Source organism: Panthera pardus, unplaced genomic scaffold (genome assembly GCF_024362965.1).
Source record: "Panthera pardus isolate Hobbes unplaced genomic scaffold, ASM2436296v1 HiC_scaffold_24, whole genome shotgun sequence".
NCBI classification, from domain to species: Eukaryota; Metazoa; Chordata; class Mammalia; order Carnivora; family Felidae; genus Panthera; species Panthera pardus.
In genome coordinates, this window is record NW_026526810.1 from 78,352,394 (window position 1) to 78,373,385 (window position 20,992).

A 20,992-nucleotide genomic window follows, 5' to 3' on the forward strand; every position below is an offset into this window, starting at 1 on the left:
CTAGTCCTAAAGAAGCAGAAAACAGGGTAATATTTTACATTTTAGGAGAGAGAAATATGTGTGAGAGAGAAAGAGTGTATCTGAGGTCTCATAGCTGCAGTCTCCAGAAAAACATGATCTTTTTGAAGAGACTTTAACAGAGGCCTGTAAAATCCATGTTTCTAGCAGAATTTTTCAATGGCTGTGAATCTGTATTCTGGATATCCGGTTCCCAATTATTCCTATTAATGAGAGGCAGGCCACATGGGTAATTGAAAACCCACTGTCAAGAGCTGGAACAAACCCCTCCTCCATCAGAATGGGGGTCAAGTATTAAATAAATAGAAGAATTGGTCTGTGTTTGAATTGCTAATAAACTGTGAAACGTCCAAAGTGTAGGCAACCACAGGGCAGGCAGAGGACACCATTCAGCCAGCGATCCCCTGAAAAAGATCTAGAACTGGACAGATTAAGTGGGTACCTTTACACAGCAAAAGCTTAATTTGTACAGGTGCTCCGTGAAAAACTTTAAAGTTTAATCCATCAGTACATAAATGTTTACTATTTCCATGTTCTAAATGCAATATTTCTTCTGTCATTATAATATTAAGAGCAATATGAAGGATAACTTTTTGGTCTGCATTCTGAAATAGTCCTCAGTTGCCCAACAACCTCAGGACCTCTACCAAGGAAAAACTATTCCACCACTATCACAGCTCCTACCACATCTTACACCCCACCTGGCATCTTAAAGGCAGTCGTCACCAGTTCTTTCTTCCTGAAACTCCTCTTTCCGGTTCTTATTTGCCTTTTTGTTGTGACCTTACCCTCTGAAATAGGGTCCCATGCTGGCTTTATTTACTTTTTTTTCAAAGTCTGAGCAAAGTAAAAATATTATCTTAAAGCATACACATATGATCGCGTGTTCATCTCAAACAAAACTGAAAGGTCTGGATATAAACAGACAATATGTAGGCAAAGACACTGTGATTACTTCTCTATACTGTGTGGGGAATGCAAAAGGAGAATTTATCCATAATTTGAAATTTCCTAATCAGCTATACTCTGAGGGAAAACAGAGGTCGAGTGTGGGAGGAAATGGCGATAGAAGAGACAGATAGGCAAAGTACTGACAGGAAAATCTGAATAAACAGAGTAAGTAAAGAACCTTGGGTTCACATTTCCAAGCGGCCAGGAGGCTAACAAGCTATTCTGTACCTCACAGTCATCTTGAAGAAGAAACCTCTGCCCATCCCACTTTAACATCTGTCTCCCTCTCCGACACCAGAAGACACACAAAAATCCTTCCGCACGAATACCACAATGGTCTCACACATCACACGCCATGTTAATTTGCAGTTAGAAGTTAAGGAGAAGCACATAAGTATATGATGAACCCAAAGTTAATGGACCAAATGTTTTCAGAGTTACTTGTGTACATCCCCAGGGTCAAATTCAACCCTCAGAAATCCGCGTGCAGTTTCCATAGAAATAACTATAAATACCGAGCAGGGTAAAATAGCTGTAGTCAGTTTTTTTCTCTGTATTGACACATGGTCTTTATTCTCTTCTGGCTTTATCTTTTGAATGGCAAGTTTTGGCTTGGTTTTATTTATGCAATGGAACGTCATCAACTCACACACACCTTCAAGAGAACCAGAGTAAAATCCTCATTGTGGGGATCAGTAAAGAAGCAGAAAAAAACTTGGCAAGAAGAAGCAAATCAAAGAAGTTCATGAAACACATTTATTTTATTGGGCTATGAAAAAAATACAGACTTGGAAAGCGACTATGATGTAACCTCAAAGGAAAATAAATAGTTAACAGAGATGAAAATGTCAATCAGCAAGCATCAAGGCAAATGAGTAAAAAAAAAATCCGTGGCCGAGGCTAGTGTAGATAAAATACGACACGGGCAATGAATACATACAATCGGGGCAGGTGCGCGGAGCATTAACAAGGGAGTAGAAACGAGTAGGAAGTTGTTTCCTAGTTAGTGATATGCACTTTTTCATTTCTCTCCAGGAGAGTTTTTATTTCCACAAAAGAAGAAAAAAGAAAAAAAAATAACCCTTACTTTTAATAAAGTTTTAATAACATGAATTGCAATGAGTCTTTTAACAACAATACCAATATGTAATATGCTAGTGTCAGACTGATTAGAAAATATGATTATGCAGTGATTTAAAAGTTTAATTGTATATAGACATCCTAGTAAAATAAGACTCTTGTCCAAGTAATAAAAATTAAAAATTTATGTCAATGGCTCTCTGTATAAAATTAAGTAAAAAATCAACAATATAAAAATCTCATAAATTTCAAATAATCCAAATTTTACTTGCAGCATGAATCTATGGATTTACTGCATTTGTTTTTACCATACACCACACTCATATTGTTGGAGGCCACTAGACTTTCTGGTGAAAACTTTATTTATTATGACTTGATGAATCAAGAGGAAAATGAGGGAATTCCCAGGCCACCCTATATGACTGTAGCTTATTATAATCACTCTAGAGATACAACAAAAAATAATCTATTTAAATTGCTTTTTGTTATCGGGGCTTTGAGGGAACAAACAAAATTAGAACACGATTTTAAAATGCTGCTGATGGTATATAGCTTAGAAAATGATTTTAACTATGTTAGGAAGTCCCAAGGATCATAAATAAGTGATCAGTTTGGTCAATTTAAGTTACATGTAAACCGATTCCGTTCTGAGCAAAATTTTGCTTGGGGCAGAGTTCTGTTGTGTTACGTGATTCCTTAGGTCAAGTTCTGTGTCCAGCTTCTTGGGGTAAGAGTGCAGGATACCGGTACCACAATTCTGTTCACCTGACAGATCCTAACAAAGGTCCAGGAATCTCAAAGAAAGTCTAAAATGAAATGTGAATCACTTACACTTACCATGTTATTAGAGGTGTTTGGTTTTGGTTTTAAAAGAAGGATGGATTTATAAGAGTTTACTTGTAACCTCTAGATTTCTAGTCGGAGAAAACTGAAGACTGAAAAGAGTTTATTTGTAAAACCGGGGCTGGTGTAGATCTGAGACTGACAGTGTAGACGCATGAAGTGTTTGTGCAGTGTGACTCACATGCCCGAATGAAGCCCTTCTCGGGACAACAGGTAGAAGCCAACTGTTTGCCACTCTGAGATTCCTGTCCGCAACCCAGAGGAGCAACCAGGAGGCAAACTCACAAAGTTAAGTCAGAGAACCATGGCAGTACCATAAACTGTGTCTGAAAACTAGTAGGCAGTTCGTGCAGACTGGCCTGGAGGGCATGGGGAGAAGAGCAGAACTCAGCATATGCAACACAGCTTGTACATAGTACCCTCAGAACAAGAGTAGTCTAAATGCCAAGGGGTTGCTCTGGGGTATTAGAGTCACAGGAAGTGTAATAAAGGATAACAGTGGTGTCTGATCAAGGGAGGAGATGCTTGGGGCACCTCGGTGGCTCAGTCAGTTAAGCATCTGACTTCGGCTCAGGTCATAATCTCACGGTTGGGGGGTTTGAGCCCCGCATCTGGCTCTGTGCTGACAGTGCGGAGCCTGCTTGGGATTCTCTCTCTCTCTCCCTCTGCCTCTGTTCCTCCCCTGCTCATTCTCTCTCTCTAAGTAAACAAATAAACTTAAAAAAAAACAAACAAACAGACCTTTAAAAAAAAACAGGGAGGAGATGATTTTCCTCCTTTCAAGTGTTAGCACCATGTAAATCAGAAGAAGGGTGCACAGCCTCTAAGTTAGCTCTCAGGAAGAGCTAATAAGTTGATGCCCTAGGAACAAGACAAAAATTCCAGACACAAAAACTGCCAATTTACTAGCAATATCTTCAAGGTAAGACATTATAACACTTTAAAATGTAGGCAATCATCACCACGGTGGACATAATGCAGGGAGGAATTAAGAATAAATTAACTCTATTGAGGAATAAATTATGTGTTTCACTTGATAAATAAATAGGATGTTATTTTCTTTAAAAAAAAAAAAAAGGACCAAGTCCATTTTTAAACAGTTAAAAATTTTAATCTAGTTTAGCTGAGTTCAACAAAGATTTGTTGAATGCTAAGATTCAAGTACTGTCAGGTCCCAGGGATATCAAGATGGCTATGACAGGATCTTGACCCTTGAATAGCTCACTCCCGCCTGCTGATGACATGCTAATTAGCTTTAGATACAGACTTGGTATAAGATTCGCAGCCGCTGCAAGATTGTGACATCCCGGCATTTCTTTAGTCTGTTTGCATGTATGATATGCAGCACACTTGCACAAAAACACCTGTATCCACAGGGACATTTAGTTCCAGTGATGACACTGAAAACTGAGTTATTTGAATGTTCACATATCATTTTTTCCAGGAGATACACCACTTTTTCAAAGGGAAAGAGCTAGAGTACTTTTTATATAACTGCCTCAGGGTGCTGTACTCAGCCAGTAAACCTGGTTTCCATTTCTCGCTGCGCAGCCACTCCTTAGCAAGGAACCTTTAACAAGGTGCCTAATTTTTTTCTCCCATTTATTTTACTCAACATAAAATAGGATCAGGACAGGGTGGGGGTGGGGAAGTGCGGTAAAGAGAGGAGAAACAATAACGACCTTAATGTTGCTAGGATGAGTTAGATGAGCATAAAATTCTTCTTTATTTGTTGGAGGAAAGATGTAGGAAAAGAGGTATTAGTGGTAATCATAGCTAATATCAAGTTTAAGAAATAATGTCAGGTATTGTTAGTCTAACAATAATTTGATGAACTATTTTTAATCTAACAGATTATTTCCAAGCAGGTAATATTTTTCCACGTATAGAAAAAATAGCTTATTTTTTGAAGCCTTTCGAATGTCTCACTTAAAATAGACAAAACTAATGCTGTCAATACTTAGCTACAGGTGAAACTGAAAAACAACTTAACGGTTTAAAACTAGTTTTAAAACAGTTTATAGCAGTTTGTTCCTCTTCCCTACCAACAGCGATGAAAAATAACAACAGCAACAAAAAAGCAAGACCAAAAAAATTTAAAAGCTCTTGTTACATGTGAATTATAGGACACTAGAAAAGACAGTTTATATGATAAGCAATGTGGTTTAAATTTTGCTTCACTGTTATCTAGAAAGTTTGCATGGCCCAGGTAAATTCTATAGCAATGAATCTCTGAACAGTAGCATCTTCCTCTTCAAGGTTTTACTTACTTCAAAACCCCTGTCGTAAAACATAATTCGGGGTAGCAAAGTAGAAGGGAGTGAGCGGTGGCACAAATTAAGAGAAGAGCGTTAAAGAAATCAACCCAAAAAGTTTTTATGTAGTTGATCCCAAACCTTATTTGAAAAGTCTGAATAGGATGAAAGGTTTTCTCTATTCACTAGTTTCACTTAATCCTCAGTCTAAACATTTGCCCCAATAAACATTAGATTATTTTTATGTTAGCTATAAAGCTGTCAGTCCTCAATAAACAGATACACTCCCGGTGGTTTTACCTTTGCTGTCAAAGAATTGTCAATATGCATACTGGCTCTTTAAATTAAAACAAACACACAGGAAGAGAAATGTAAAACAGAATCATGCAGAGTTTAACAGGAGGCTGCAGAAATCCTAAATAAATGATAGTCCAAAGAGATGATGTTGATTAGAAGTTCAGTATACTGTGATATAAAGTCGTCAGTGCGTTGTTAGCGCCTTGCTGTCTCCTTAATGGAATGCTGTGATCTCCCCTATCCAGGTAAGCCAGACCCTTACTTTAGTGTGTCTCAATTAAATTTTATGTCTGATGTGTCTATTTGTCATAGAAAAAGAAACAAGCTCAGTGAAAGGGACACTTTGAAGATTTTTATTTCCTATGGGGACAGTTTACTTCTGTCTGGAAAGTGCCTTCATACCTTTCGCAGTTTGTTTCCCTGTGATTGAGAATGGTTATACAAGAGATGCGAAGAGATATGGAGGATTGGAAAATGTAAATCTATTTTCTGGTGGAATCTCCACCAATTTTGCAGTTGCTTTTCAAAGGATTTTTCCACAAAGGCATTTAATAGAACCATGTGACTGAAACAACTATTTTTGCTCATAGAGTTATTTCATTGCAGAATTAAGCTTTTAGAAGGCCAGCGCTGTGTCTTTTAAATGTACTCTCCGTGTTGCTTAACAGAGGGCTGTGCATATATGGGCAGTCACTAAATACTATTTGCTTGCTGGGCTACAAGCGTTCTTTCAAGGTTGGTAAAGAAACAGCATAAATATAGAAAATATACAGAAATCTGTTCTTAGCTAGAATAATATTGTTTGCCCTTCATCTCCTATATCAAAAAGCTATATAAACTTTAGGGAACCGGGTCCAAAACCACAGAGCATTTAAGAGATACTTAATAAAGTGATTGTCCACTATCACAAAAGAGGCTGTTCTTTTAATTTTGTTCACTTTAATTCTGGCTGAAATGAGGGGCGCCTGGGTGGCGCAGTCGGTTAAGCGTCCGACTTCAGCCAGGTCACAATCTCGCGGTCTGTGAGTTCGAGCCCCGTGTCAGGCTCTGGGCTGATGGCTCGGAGCCTGGAGCCTGTTTCCGATTCTGTGTCTCCCTCTCTCTCTGCCCCTCCCCCGTTCATGCTCTGTCTCTCTCTGTCCCAAAAATAAATAAAAAACGTTGAAAAAAAAAATTAAAAAAAAAAAAAAATTCTGGCTGAAATGAGTAGCTCTTTTTTTTTTTTTTCTAGAAAGAAAGGAAACAAACAAGCAAAGAAAGAATGAAAGGGTCTTTTATATTGAAGGGTCCAAAATAAGAGATTAAAATAGGATGCGGGGCACTTAGAAATGTAACCTGGAAGAACAAAGAGTTTGAGGAAAAGAGAGCTGAAGGCAAATATATTGGGAATCTTGAGGTCCTGATGAATACTCCCTTTGTTCTATATAATAAATGTATGATCTTCCTTGCCAAGGCTGAAAGAAATGGATTTCCCAAGGAATGTCCCATCACTGGAGAAGAGATCTGCCATCAAAAGCCATCATGCTCTGAGGAGGTGTAGCAAAAAGATTAAACAGTTAAGACAAATGATGAGGTAAGGGAAGAAATGAAGACAGGGATGTAGAAAAAGTAAAATGTCAGCATCCTGAAAATGAGATCCACAAACATGAAAGGAGGAAATGGAGACTGTCAACTTTAAACCCATGTTTTGTATCTTGTGGCCTTGAGCAATTTGGAGTTCAAGGAGAAAGACGGGACATTCTGTTCATCACGGTATTGTTTCCAATATGTCAAACATACATAACAGAGCCTATGCCAAAATATATCCAGTAATATCCAATTGTCCAGAAGGAACATCTGAATAAATGTATAGGTCACATTACAAGAAGAGTTTAGTGCCCTGGCAGATGTCACCAAGCAATTGGTTTCTCAACTTTCTATTTATTGTCAGAAATTTGCAACTAGCCAGTCAGCCAAAACAGAACAATTTATGTGTCTTAAAAAAAAGTATTTCTTGTAAAGCAATGTAGAGCACATGGGTTCAAATTCCAACAACCCATGAAACATCAGACAAGTTACATGAACTTTTTGACTTTGGTTGATGCATCAGTAAAATGGGAAGAATGATGGCTCCTCCCCCACAGGTTGTTGTGAGAACATAACTGAGTTAGTGTATATAAGGCACTTAGCAAAGTGCCTAGCCCCTGGTAAATTATGATTATTTTATTTGCTTAAAATGAATTAAAAAATGTATGATTCCCCTGCAAAAATGTTATTATTATTATTTCCATACTTATTCAATCAGCTAAGTACAATATGGAGTGACTACTACTGAATGCCAGTAGGATGAAACATGTTCCATCGTATTTAGAATTTATAAAATAATTAATGAATTACATGCTGACAATGTAATATGTGGGTTGAAAACTCACTTACTTAATTCTGATTTTCAGTTACAGAATTTTTCAAGATTTCCATTTAAGTCTTTAAAAAAACAGATTTCATATCTCTGGTGAAATTCCCCATCTTTTCTTTTACTTTTTCTTAAAAATTTTTTTTTAATGTTTATTTCTGAGAGAGACAGAGACAGAGTGCAAGCAGGGAAGGGGCGGAGAGAGAAACACACACACACAGAATCTGAAGCAGGTTCCAGGCTCTGAGCCATCAGCACAGAGCCTGATGTGGGGCTGGAACTCATGAACTGTGAGATCATGACCTGAGCCAAAGTCAGACACTTAACCGACGGAGCCACCCTAGTGCCCCTCTTTTACTTTTTCAAACGTACTTATTATATATACTTTTAAAAGCTCCTGTTGGTTAAACATAGAATTACCATATGATCCAGAAATTCCATTTCTGAAAATATACTCAAAAAAATTGAAAGCAGGGTTTTGAAGAAATATTTGTCCACTGTTAATAGTAGCCATTGTTCACAATAATCAAAGGGAGCAAACAACCCAACTACCCACTGACACATGACGGATAAACACAGTATGGTATATACATACAATGGAATATTATTCAGCCTTTAAAAGGAAGGAAAGTTGGGGGCACCTGGTTGGCTCAGTCAGTTGAACATCTGACTTCGGCTCAGGTCATGATCTTACAATCCATGAGTTCAAACTCAGACCCTGGAGGCTGCTTCGGATTCTGTGTCTCCCTCTCTCTCTGCCCCTCCCTGCTTGCACTCTGTCTCTGCCTCTCTCCGAAAAATAAATAGACATGAAAAAAAAGGAAGGAAATTTGGACACATGCTGCAACATGGATGAACCTTGAAGACATTATGCCAGGTGAAATAAGCCAGTTGCAAAACGACAAGTACTGCGTGATTCCCTTTATGTGAAGTACTTACAGTGGTCAAATTCATATATACAGAAAGTAGAGTGATGGCTTCCAGGGGCTGTGGGGCAGGGGAGAAGTAGGGAGTAACTGTTCAATGATAATATAGTGCAATGTGGGAAGATGAAAACATTCTGGAGATGGATGGTGGTCATGGTTTCATAACAAAGTGTAAGTCCTTAATGCCACTGAACTGTATATTTAACCATGATTAAATGGTAAATTTTATGTTATGGAAATGTTGCCACAGTAAAAATCAAAAATTAAAAAGTCACTGTCTGATAATTCCAAAATTTGAGTCACTTATTGGGGCGCCTGGGTGGCGCAGTCGGTTAAGCGTCCGACTTCAGCCAGGTCACGATCTCGCGGTCCGTGAGTTCGAGCCCCGCGTCAGGCTCTGGGCTGATGGCTCGGAGCCTGGAGCCTGTTTCCGATTCTGTGTCTCCCTCTCTCTCTGCCCCTCCCCCCTTCATGCTCTGTCTCTCTCTGTCCCAAAAATAAATAAAAAACGTTGAAAAAAAAAATTAAAAAAAAAAAAAAATTTGAGTCACTTATTGTTTCTGTTTCTCCTGATATTTGGTTCTTTGGTCTTTTTCCCCCTAGACCCTGTGATTGTTTTAATTGAATGTAGGACATTGTGAATAAAAAAAAATCAAAGAGCCTCTGGATGCTGGTATTTGAATAAATGTTTTCCTAGCAAACGGATGGAATATAGTAGACCATCTTCATCTAGCTGAGGCTTGGACTTAGGCTTTGTTAGAAACAATGTAATTAGGGGCATCTGAGTGGCTCAGTTGGTTAAGCGTCTGACTCTTGATTTCAGCTCAGGTCATGATCTTCTGGTTGGTGGGATCGAGCCCTGCATCGGGCTCCTCCCTGACAGTGCAGAGCCCACTTGGGGCTCTCTTTCCCTCTCTTTCTGCCCCTCCCTTGCTTGTGTTCTCTCTTCCTCTCTCTCAAAATAAATAAACTTAAAAAAAAAAGAAACAATGTATTTATATTTTGCCTTATTCCTAGGACAGGGCCCTTACTGTTGGGAGTGGACATTCTAAGTCTCAACTAAAAACATGTTGTGTTTACCAGAACTCTTCACCTGGCTGGGCTTGAACTCGAACCTTTGTCTCCCCAGCATCATGGGACTGCTGAACTCTCTGTTCCTCTCCATAGTCTCTCGGCTTCTGGGACTTTGTTTGTTTGGTTGTTTGTTTGGTTGTTTGGCTGAGTTTGTTGGAGTTTTTTCCTGTTCACTTGCAGTTTAGGAGTTGGCAAATGCCTCAAGGGGAAGTTGCGTATAAACCCAAAGTTCACTTCTCTCTAGTTTCTCTTTTCTGTGGGATTTTTGCTTCTCATGTCCCAGCCATACGATAGCTCTGAACACCAATCTCCAACTTTGGCCTCAAATAAGACTTGGTCTTAACTCCCTTCCCCAGCCTTCCCACAAGGCTTAGCAAAGAATGGAAAAAGACTGAGTAAATGTAGAGTTCACTGAGGTGGGCTTTCTTCCCTCCGATCTTGTAGCGCCTTGCAAGTTCTGCCTGCTTTGATGACTCTCTAATGCCTTCAAAAGCAGTTTTGTGTACTTTGTCCAATGTTTGCAGTTGTTTTCAGCAGAAGGCTTGTTCTGGTACAAACTATTCTGTGGTTGCAAGAACCAAAAGTTAGTTTGCATAGTCTTTTAAGAGTCTAACTCTTTTTTTAAAATTTTTGCTTAATGTTTATTTTTGAGAGAGGACAGAGTGTGAGCAGGGGAAGGGGCAGAGAGAGAGGGAGACACAGAATCTGAAGCAGGCTCCAGGCTCTGAGCTGTCAGCACAGAGCCCGATGTGGGGCTTGAACTCATGAACTGTGAGATCATGACCTAAGCCGGACACTTAATCAACCGAGCCACCCAGGCATTCCAAGAGTCTAACTCTTGATTTGCCTCTAATTCTGTTGTAAATATTCTTTTGCTTTTACTTTAACTCATCTTTTTATTGACCAGAATATTTGGTTTATATTTATACTGTACTGGCTCACTGTGTTTATTAAACCCTAGGCAGGTAAGTGTTATAAGTACAACAGTGAAGATAGAACACATTCTAAGCAAGGTGGGTAGGTTGTTGGCCTTTGCTTGGATCTTCATCAGCCCTTCCCATTTCCCTAACAAAACTTGGCAATGCCACCACCTGGCAACACCTGTCAATAGGGAATCCCCTGAATCCAAAAACTAAATGCCCAAATCCAACTAATATGAAACTAGAAATCATTCAATTAAACTCAGCAAACATAAATTGGATGATGATTACATACAAAGAATTGTATGATACACTTTAGAAGCCCCAAAGAGATTTCATCAGAGCTCTACACATTTAAATAACTGTGAATAGTTTAAATAATTAGCTACAATATAAATTAATTGTAATGAAATCAGTTAAAAATTATTGTGTGCATACTTAAACATCATCTATTAAACTAAGTGCTGGCAACATAGTAGATACTAGTATTCCATGCAACAAAGAAACAGAAGTACAATGACATTAAGTAATTTGCCAAGGTTCCCAAATTCACATGTGGGGTTCTAATCTAGGTCTCTTACACTCTGAAGAAGGTGCCATAAGAGAGCAGGTAGAGAAAATTATTCCCATTTTGGATAATGAGAGAAGGCATTAAAGAAAAGGTAGCATACCAGCTGGGCACTTATAGATGACCAGAATTACCAGAGCTGGACAAAAGAAAAAAATGCCATTCTGGGCTGATGAACGTGTATGAGGAAAAGCACAGAAAATTGTTTTAGGAGTTATAATTGGTCCAGAAGGGCTTGAACACAGAGGCTTGTGATGACACTAGGTAAGACAAAGCTGGAAGACTCAAAGCAGATATGGAGAGTCCCAAATAAATACCACGTTGAGGGTTTCAGATTTGTTTGTGTATTTTTTTTTATCATCACACAATTTCTGTGGATCAGGCACCTAGGCATGGCTTAGGTATGTGTCCCTGACTCAAGGTCTCTCATGGGACTGTAGTCAAACTATCAGTTGGGCCTGAGGTCTTGTCTGGTTCCCACAGGTGGTTGTGGGTAGGATTCAGTTCCAAGTTGTCGTTAAACAGAGGCCTTCAATTTCTCATTGGTTATTGGCCCGAGCTACCTTAAATTCCTTGCCACACGGGCTCCTCCATAGTGGAGCTTACTTCAAAGCAATAAAAATGTAAGAAACCACAAGAGCAAGAAGAATAAGAAGTGTCTAACTAGATGCAAGCCAGTTTTTATATACTAATCTCAAAAGTGACATTTCATAATTTCTGCCTTTTTCTCTTCATTACAAGAGAGTCAATAAACCTAATCTCTGCTTAAAAGGAGGGGATTATACAAGGACATAAATACAAGGGGGCAGGGATCAGTAGGGCCATCTTAGTGGCACCCTATCACATGGATCAACAGGAAATCAACAAAGATTTATGAATGTGCAGGTGACATAATTTGGCTATCGGCATTCACACGAAAGACTAGAAAGTCATTCAAAATTTTTCCTTCTCACTCAACACCGCTATCCATCATCAATTCACTCCAAGGAGTTTAGTTGTCAGCATTTTCTCTTTAGAGCGGTACATAAAATGATAGCACATCTTACAATCATCCGTGTCTTAGATCCCACAGAAAAGGACAGGAGTCCTATGGTGACTTCTGAGAGAGCAGTTTGAAAATACAGGTGTAGACAGAAGTCAGACCATGTGAATTAAGGAGTGAACAAGTGGTCAAGAAATATTTTTGGAATCTAACACATATATTTTTTCACACATGAAGCCAGATCTCTAGTAATTGATATGTCCTGTTGCTGAATGGATTACATTGAAATATTCTTTTAATTTTGGTCCCTTTATAAATAGTGCCAACTTCTGGGAATTTTAGTATTTGAGTTTTGAAATGCATGTTGACCTATTCACTGAAAACTGTTAGGATACAAAATGGTAAGGACACCAGACCATGTCCTTTTTCTCATTTTGGTTCTTGATTCTTCTAATTTAGGAAAAGCTTCATGCAAAGCAATCTAAGAACTAATTCATCTAACAGAAAATTACAAACTCTCCTTAGTAGTTTCCAAAACTCATCTCACACTTTATCTCCTTTTTTGTTGCCACTGAGACTGTGTCTACATTAGAATTCCTGGTACCCAGGGCTTTGTTTCCCTACAAGTTCACTGTGGCCAAAGAGCATTATGAACAGTGTTTATCAGCAGGAGAACAAGGCCACTGAATATGGCTGGTCATATTCCTTTAGATTTTGGTGACCACATATTTTGACATATATAGCAGTCATAGGTGATTTTCACCCCATCTGATAATTCATCCAAGAAACTTTGATTAAATGCCTTATCTCAGGTTTCATGAGGTTTTCCTGGTTATTATCCAATATTCAAGTTGAGTTAGGCAAAGGTACTAACAAGTCAAATAACTAAGTTCATGCCGTGTGTTGTTTTTTTTTTTTTAATTTTGATGGTACATTTATTTAACATATCCAAAACATCATTTCCACATGTAATTCTTTTGCATTCTTTTTTATACACAAATTCTTTACATTCCTTTTACACACAAAGTTTTCAAAATCTGGTACGTGTTTTACACTTAAAGCACATCTCAGTTAAGTTCCTTTTGAACAGGGCTCTGTCCAAAGGATTATGGACCTCTATCTTGGTCTCATGGGATGATGGTGGCACACTTCAGAATACATTTTCAGTCCAATTGCATTTGTTCAAGATGTGATTTAAAGAAAAAGCACACCTTTGTTTTCTTTGAGTGCTGATCTTAGGAACCAATCTATTATTCTGGGACTCTCACTAACCTCCTTTCTGCTGAAGTTTGCTGGTTTGCAGAATGTAATCAACCATAGCAGATACTACCTTCTCCTACTTCCCACCCCTCTGGGCGCTATTCAGCAAAGTGATATGAGATATGTGACAATGTTTTGAACCCATAATGGGGACAGCATAAATCTGAGGTGTAGCTTCTGCTATTACTAATACCACTATTAAGTTATTGACAGAATAGGGAGCATGATACAGGATGCAGAAGATCTTGGATGAAAGCTCACCCCAACAAACAGCAGCTATGGGATGCTGGGCAAGTCCCTTATCATTCTTATCAGTTTCCCTACCAGAAAACTAGAGACCATACTCCCCACCTGCCTGTTGCCTTGTTCTTGTGAGCAACAAATGAGGTAAGACATGTGGACACATTTCACGAACAGTAAAGGGTCAAATGGTAACAATGGTTTTGAATATAATCACTGCTATAGCAAGAGTGTCTGAACCTTTTCCTTTCCTCCAGTTTCAAACCATCTGAAATACTGGGAGGAAAGGTAAAGCTCAAGTCATGAGACTAGACAAAAACTTCACGAACTAGCGACAAGAGTATTGCAATTGGGTGACGAAACAGATTCCCAAGCAGGAACTGAACAGAAACTTAACGTAATTAACATACACTCTCCAGTGGTATCCGAGTCACGGAACTTACAGAGAAAATGTAGCAATCTAAACTATACGCAATTCAACTTAGTTTAAATACATGTATGCGGGCATGTCTGTATGTATCAATATTTTTTAACTTCTTAACAGTGTTCTAAAATATTAAAAATCCATATAACCTTTTCTTTCCAAGGAAAATAAAATGAGATCAAATTTTCATATGACCAGGGGAGAAGACTTCCTAATAGAAGACAGAAAGATGTAATTCTATGATATCAGAGACACTAGCTGAAATCAATGAGGATGATAAAATATTAACTCCTTTAACCTTGTCATGTCAAGTTATGCCTAAGTTATTTCCTATAATAAGAGAATCAGACAAAGGTAGAAGTTTTAGGAGATTTTCTTTCTTATTCTCATCTGAAAATGTTCAGTTTAACAACCACTAGAAAAAGGATTATGGTTTTGGTAAAGACATTTTCTCCCAAGGTGACTATGCATCTAGTTCATCAGAAATCATCAGAGGAAGTTAAAATAAAGGTTTGAAAAGATTTCCATTTGGACATCTCCCATTGACTATAGAATCCCCTCATCTCCCATTAACACTCTATAAAACATGGGGAATATCTGCTCAGGCTCTGGATTGAGACGCGAATGTTCCCGAAAGACAGCTACTTCCACCCAAACAACTGGTCCTCCTTTTCCTTCTTGTCAGCACCGTGAGCTGGGAGAGGCTGTGTTTGGTCTCTTAATCAGGCCTTGCTGACGAGCTGACATCACTGCAAACGTTTTCACTTATTCTTTGGCAACACTTAAATCCTTGCCAAAGGCCAGGCAGTAAGTCTGAAAGCATTGTTAGCAAGCGGCTGGGGGAGTTGGAGTGTGACTGTCAGCTAGCAATCTATGGTGATGACAGGAGGGAAATCTAGAAGCTGAAACCATTCTAAAGGTCACCCTGTGGGCAGAACAAAAGGCCTCTGACGGAGCTCTGGGACATGGAAGCCCAGGGATGCTGCTATGTGAGCACTCTGGAAATTCATTATCCTCTCCCTGATTGTAAAGACGAATACAGCTCAAACCAGCAACTATCTGCCTTCACAGTGGTGTAAAATAATCTGGTAAAACAGAAATGCCCCATAAGGTACCAATGGCTCAACTTTCTGTGTTTTGCAACATATTCTTCTGTAATATTTTCTCTTTACCCTACATCCTTTCATTTTCAACCTTGAATTGCTAAATAATAAGAGTTTAAAGTTCTGAGCAATGTACATTTTATGACTAAAATTTTATGAGTATAACATACGGAAGCACTGATAAGCCATTTTTAAAAGGAACACAGATAATGCAGGAATAATCAGAATAGGTCCATGCCTGAATCGAGATCATCTCTTTTTTCTCATTCCAAAACTGGGGAAGATTTGGAAGAAGAAAATGGCTTCCATCTACTGGGTGCCATAATCAGGACCTGGGTACTGGGTCATTTGTAAAACCTGCCAGAAAGATTTGCTATAGTTTATTCTCCAAACTCTCACCTACTGTGTTATTTCTTTTCTTATTCTCCCCCCACCTCCCTACCTCGCTAGATGGAAGACACTTGTTGTGCCATCATTAAGAAGCCCAGGCAGGTCAGGGCAGAATCCTGTAGTGTGGAAGCAAGAGCAGCTGGGATTGTCTGCTTTCCTCCTTATCACCACAGAAAAACAAGGGAACAGGGAACCAATGGACAGCATTGGTGACTACAGTTAATAATACTGCACTGCATACTTGAAAGTTGCTAAGAGAGTAGATCATAAATGTTCTCACCAAACACACAAGAATGGTAATTATGTGAGGTGATGGATGTGTTAACTCTCCCTATTGTGGTAATCATTATGCAATGCATACGTATATATCGACTCATCACATATTACACCTTAACCTTCACAATGTTATATGTCAATTATATCTCTGTAAAGCTGAGACAAGGGAAAGCTGAAAGCTGAAAAACAAGGGAGCATTCAGTGGAGGTCCTCTGGGTACTAGGAAGGGTCTCTTCGGTAAGACAGAAAGGAGCAGAGAAGGTACTCGAGACACCAGGAAACTCACACAGAAGGCACAGTGCACATCTGGTACCCACCAAAGAATGAACTCACTATGGTACACCAGGCTTGCAAACTCAGTCAATACCCAATGATCTACTCACAATTGATTTGCACTGCAGATTATGCGCTTAGGGGCCTGGGAAACAGTCTGCAATTATTCATGTGAGTGAAAACTCTGCACTGGTTAAGTAGCAGTGAGTATACAGTGACCCGTGACTCACTTGTAATGTGAACTCCTGGGTCTACATATAAGACCCTCAGATAAGAGGAAACAGCCTCAGGATTCAGGGAATAGTGATGTTAAGAACCACCCACTCCAGTCTGGCTTGGCAATACTGGGTAGATGAGCTGGTTTCTGTTGGATGAGAAGTGGGGTAGAGGGGAGAGAGAAAAAGCAGCAGCAACTACGGGGCCTTGTGAAGTTGGAATGTGGCTTAGGTGGTGAGGATGTTGACTGCTCCAATAACTGTGATTCCTGCGAAGAGTTAGCCTCCATTGTCTCTTCAAGTCCAACACTTTCCCACACTTCCATGTGACAGTGAGGGGGTTTCCAGGGGCTACCCAAGAGGTTTTCTCTAGGGGTAAACTTTTCTGTTTAGAGATGGTGTTTGAAAATCACCTGGTTGTGGTACATTAGGCAAATCATGTTTTAAAAAGTAGACCCACTAAGACACCAAATTAAGGTAAAGATCTTGGAGTTAGTCCACCTGTAAAAAGGAAATGTCCAAATCTTGCCAGGTTGTTGTTGATGTTGAATTGCAGACGTCCCCCTTCCTTTGTGTCACAAGCCACTCATTCCCCTTAATGAAAACAAGAGGGAGTGATTATACCTCCTGGGGCTGTGCCATTTATGCCGTCTGAAAGGCCCTTAAACGAGTGGCACATTATCTCACACATCTGGAGTTTACCAAATTAGCCAATTATGCTGGAGCTCATAAAACGAGGCCTTAAATGTCATTTAACTAGAAAATATTATAATCACCAAGTGGTCTGATTGTAAGATGATACTTGGGGCAGCATCAGCGGTTACAGAAAACAAATCGTGAAGCAAAACACAGTTCAAATACCCCCCAAACGCAACCACATATTTTCTACAGTAATACTTTCTGAAGAATACCATATTTCTGAAGGCACCAGCAATCAACATGTTTCTCATTTGAAACTAAGTTTAATCCGACCTAGTTGTTTCCTAGTTATTTGCCTTGGGCAAACCAACGTGCATGAATTTTTCTCAGAAGAAAACTGAGGAACATGCAGGATGAGAGCCGACGGGAAACCATGAACTTATCAGATATGGAGCCGTCTGTGAGGGATGGGACAATAACTGGATTAAGAGTCTTGAGTTATCAGAGGTTTGTGGTGCTGTCTCTGAACTGACAAGATTCAGTTCACTGAGCATATATGGTCTCTCAGAGTTTTTGTACTTTACCTGAAGGAAGAGAGAAAAGCTGCTTTAAATTGCTACGTGATTTTGGGGGTAGGAATACTGAAAGTTGTAGAAGAGTTACTTAAAAATTAGGGGTTTATAGCCACTCATTTCACATTGCCTTCTTTTCATTTAATAAATAACAAAATTTGTGTTTAGTAAAAGGTGATGTAAGACAATGGAAAAACCATGACATGCTGCTAGTATCTGTGTGACTTTGGGCAAGTTATTTAACTTCTCTGATCTTCAGGCACCTCATACAAAATACAGACATAATGCTGTCTTGTGTTGAGAATAGTGCTGTGTTCAATATAAGGTTTGAAAAGTCCCTAGCATCGTGTCTGTTACACTGAAGAAACAAATATCAGTTTCACGTCTTTCTTTACCTATGTCACCAGGATATCTTAAGTTCTGTTTAATTCTTTTTCCTCTTTATTTCAGGAAGAATGGCCACTAGGAGCTTACAGAAGAGGAAGAGGGAGAGACAGGCAGTCCTGGTTTTACATTAGCATAATTTATAATCCTCTCGCCCATCTGTGCGCATCTCAATCACTTTCTTTAAAGGAATGACAGGTACAAAAGAGACTAGAAAAGCTTTCAGGAGATACCCTGAAGCAGAAGGAAGTAAGATGTGATGCAAGAACACACGGTAAATGGAGACACCAGCTGCTGTTTGCCAGGAGAATTTATAAAACAAAACTAATTGGTTTTAAAGGCGCCTCATCAGCTAGGCTAACTATGTCTTCTGGGCTCACTATTTCAGGAGATGGACCTATGAGTTTATTTTTGCCAAACCTTAAAAAGAAGAAGAATCATGGTGACGATGGAGGTACTCTCAACAGTGACAAAGTTCTTCCCCGTGAGTTCTTTCTTCTCCATTAGCTAAAACTAAGAAGTTCTTGCCCAGAATTTGGAAGGCCTTTTTTTGGGCAAAGCTGGGTTGAAAAACCATGTGTTTCATTAAAGTACAATATATCTATGTTTTTAGTTCTTAAAAGAATCTTAGAAATGGTAAAGGGATTTGGACCCATGTATTTGAGCCAATGTCTCTTGGAAACATGAATTCTGGGCAGAGAAATAGGGAGCTTCATCTCTAAGAATGGTGATGAGTATCACTTCACTTTCTTACAGCAGAGAGGAAAATGGGAGATCTGTGCAGACATCAAGTATATTATCAGACTTTAATGTTCTTAAACAACAGAAAAGGAATACCTTTCAAAACCTTTAACTTGGAGGATATAGGAAAAACCAGGAGAGATGAACTGTCTTACCTATGCTAATAGTCAAATTGACTTGTGTTGTATCTCTACAGCCACAGACCGAATGGGGCTGTAGGCACCTGAGTGAGAAAAACATCTTTGAAAGCAGAGTGTACTCTAAAAGCTAAATAAGAAAATCAAAAGGAACTGCTTTCACTAGGAAAAAAAAATCAACACAACATGCATTAAAAGGTTTTCTTTTCTTTTTTTAACTTAACTCTATGAAATGTTCTTGCTCTGTATCAAAAATAACAGGCAGCTTTTTCTTTTGTGTTTTAACAAATATTCACATCTCTAAGACGAGAGGTCTCTGGCTTTTGGCTAATAACATGCCTAGATCTAAAGGCATTACAGAAAGTATGTCAATTTGCTCTAGAAACAATTATACATACAGTCTAGGAAAAGGCCAATTTTACTATGCAAGGACCACACATGCTGTATGTTTGTTGTATTACTTGATATCAAAGCAGAAACATCAAATTCTTCCTAACACACATGAAATAAAGAGCCTGGCTAAGGAACTCCCACATCTAATTCAGAGATATCTGTTACAGCTTACAGAACTTGGCAATGCTGCTACTACTCTTTAACTGGGAAGGAACACTGCTATTGACTATATAATACACTATGATTTGTTTAACTTTATGTATATTTTGGGTAAACTGAGCATGAGTTTGATCCCAACTGTCATAAATGCACGTATATTACCAACGCGCAGCACTTAGGTACCACATCACCACAGTAATAATAGCGAGAATTTGCTGCTTCTTTGTCACTAGATCTTCTAAAGATATTTAATCAGGTATCGAGATCTTATCATAACTTCAGAAGGGGTAGTCAATAGCAAGAATTATCATCTCTGTTTCATTTTGCATCATTACGATTTTGATCTGATGACATTTATTCATTTAACATGCACTTACTATCTTTACTCAGTGCTAAACACAGGCACAGGGGATACAAAGCTAAATGAGAAATTGCCCTTAGGGCGAGAGAAAGGAGATAGACAGAAAACAGCCATAATAAATTAGACAGGTGCATGCTATATTTTGTATAGCATATAAGAGTGATTGGTAAAGAAAGCGTGTGGTAGAGAAAAGATGGTCAGAGGGGGAGAAATGTGAGGGCACTCTTGAATGAGGAGGATAGTTTCTTGTGTGGATGAGGGGGTTGGTCCTGCAGGAATAAGATAAAGACTAGCATGCAAAGCTATGAGAATGTGAGCAGGCTGGCTGTTTTTAGAGCAGATCTGTGAATGGGGAACGAGCCTAGAGAAAAGGAGGGCCATACTAGGCTATGCTAGGGCCATACTAGGAAGGGCTCTGTACCATGATAAGTTTAGACTTTATACTGCAGGGCATATTTTTATATATTAACCAAATACTCCAAAATTAAAATAATTAAAACAGTATAATGCTGGCAGAGAGATAGATAAACTGATGAAACAGAATAAGAAATGGAGAAAGAGAATAGAAAATTTAGATGATGTATACGTGGACGTTTAATACACAAAAAAGATAGCATTTCCAACGAGGGAGTAACAGATGGATTTTTCAACACGTGGTGTTTGGACAATTGACTAGCCATTTGAAAATAAAATTTAATTTCTATATGCCACACAGCACATTAAAAAAACAATTCTCAGACGGATTAATGACTTAAATGTCAAACATACCAGAAGAAAATGTTTATAATCTTGGGGCTAAAATATCCTTTTTTCTAATGTGACAATAGGGTCAGATATCACAAAGAACAAGATAGATATAATCACAAAACCACAATCTTCAAAAATCGCAAAGTTCTGAAAGGTGTAAGACATTGTAGCTCTAAGACAAATGACAAGCTGGGGAAAATATTTGCAATCTATGTCATTGTTAAAGAATTAGTACCTATAATATATACGGAGCTCCTACCAATCAATAAAAACTCTAACTTAAGAGAAATGGACAAGAATATAAATAAGCAATTCATAAAAGAAATGACATTTAATGGTATAAAAGCATGCTCAATCCCAGTTATAATCAAA

At 38.7% G+C, this 20,992-nt stretch overlaps 1 protein-coding gene across 3 annotated transcripts in view; it reads right to left on the reverse strand.

Annotated features, from left to right (window-relative positions):
- The window catches only part of SLC25A21 (solute carrier family 25 member 21), a 481,816-nt gene that overhangs the window by 112,311 nt on the left and 348,513 nt on the right, over positions 1–20,992 (reverse strand). The window lies entirely within an intron of this gene.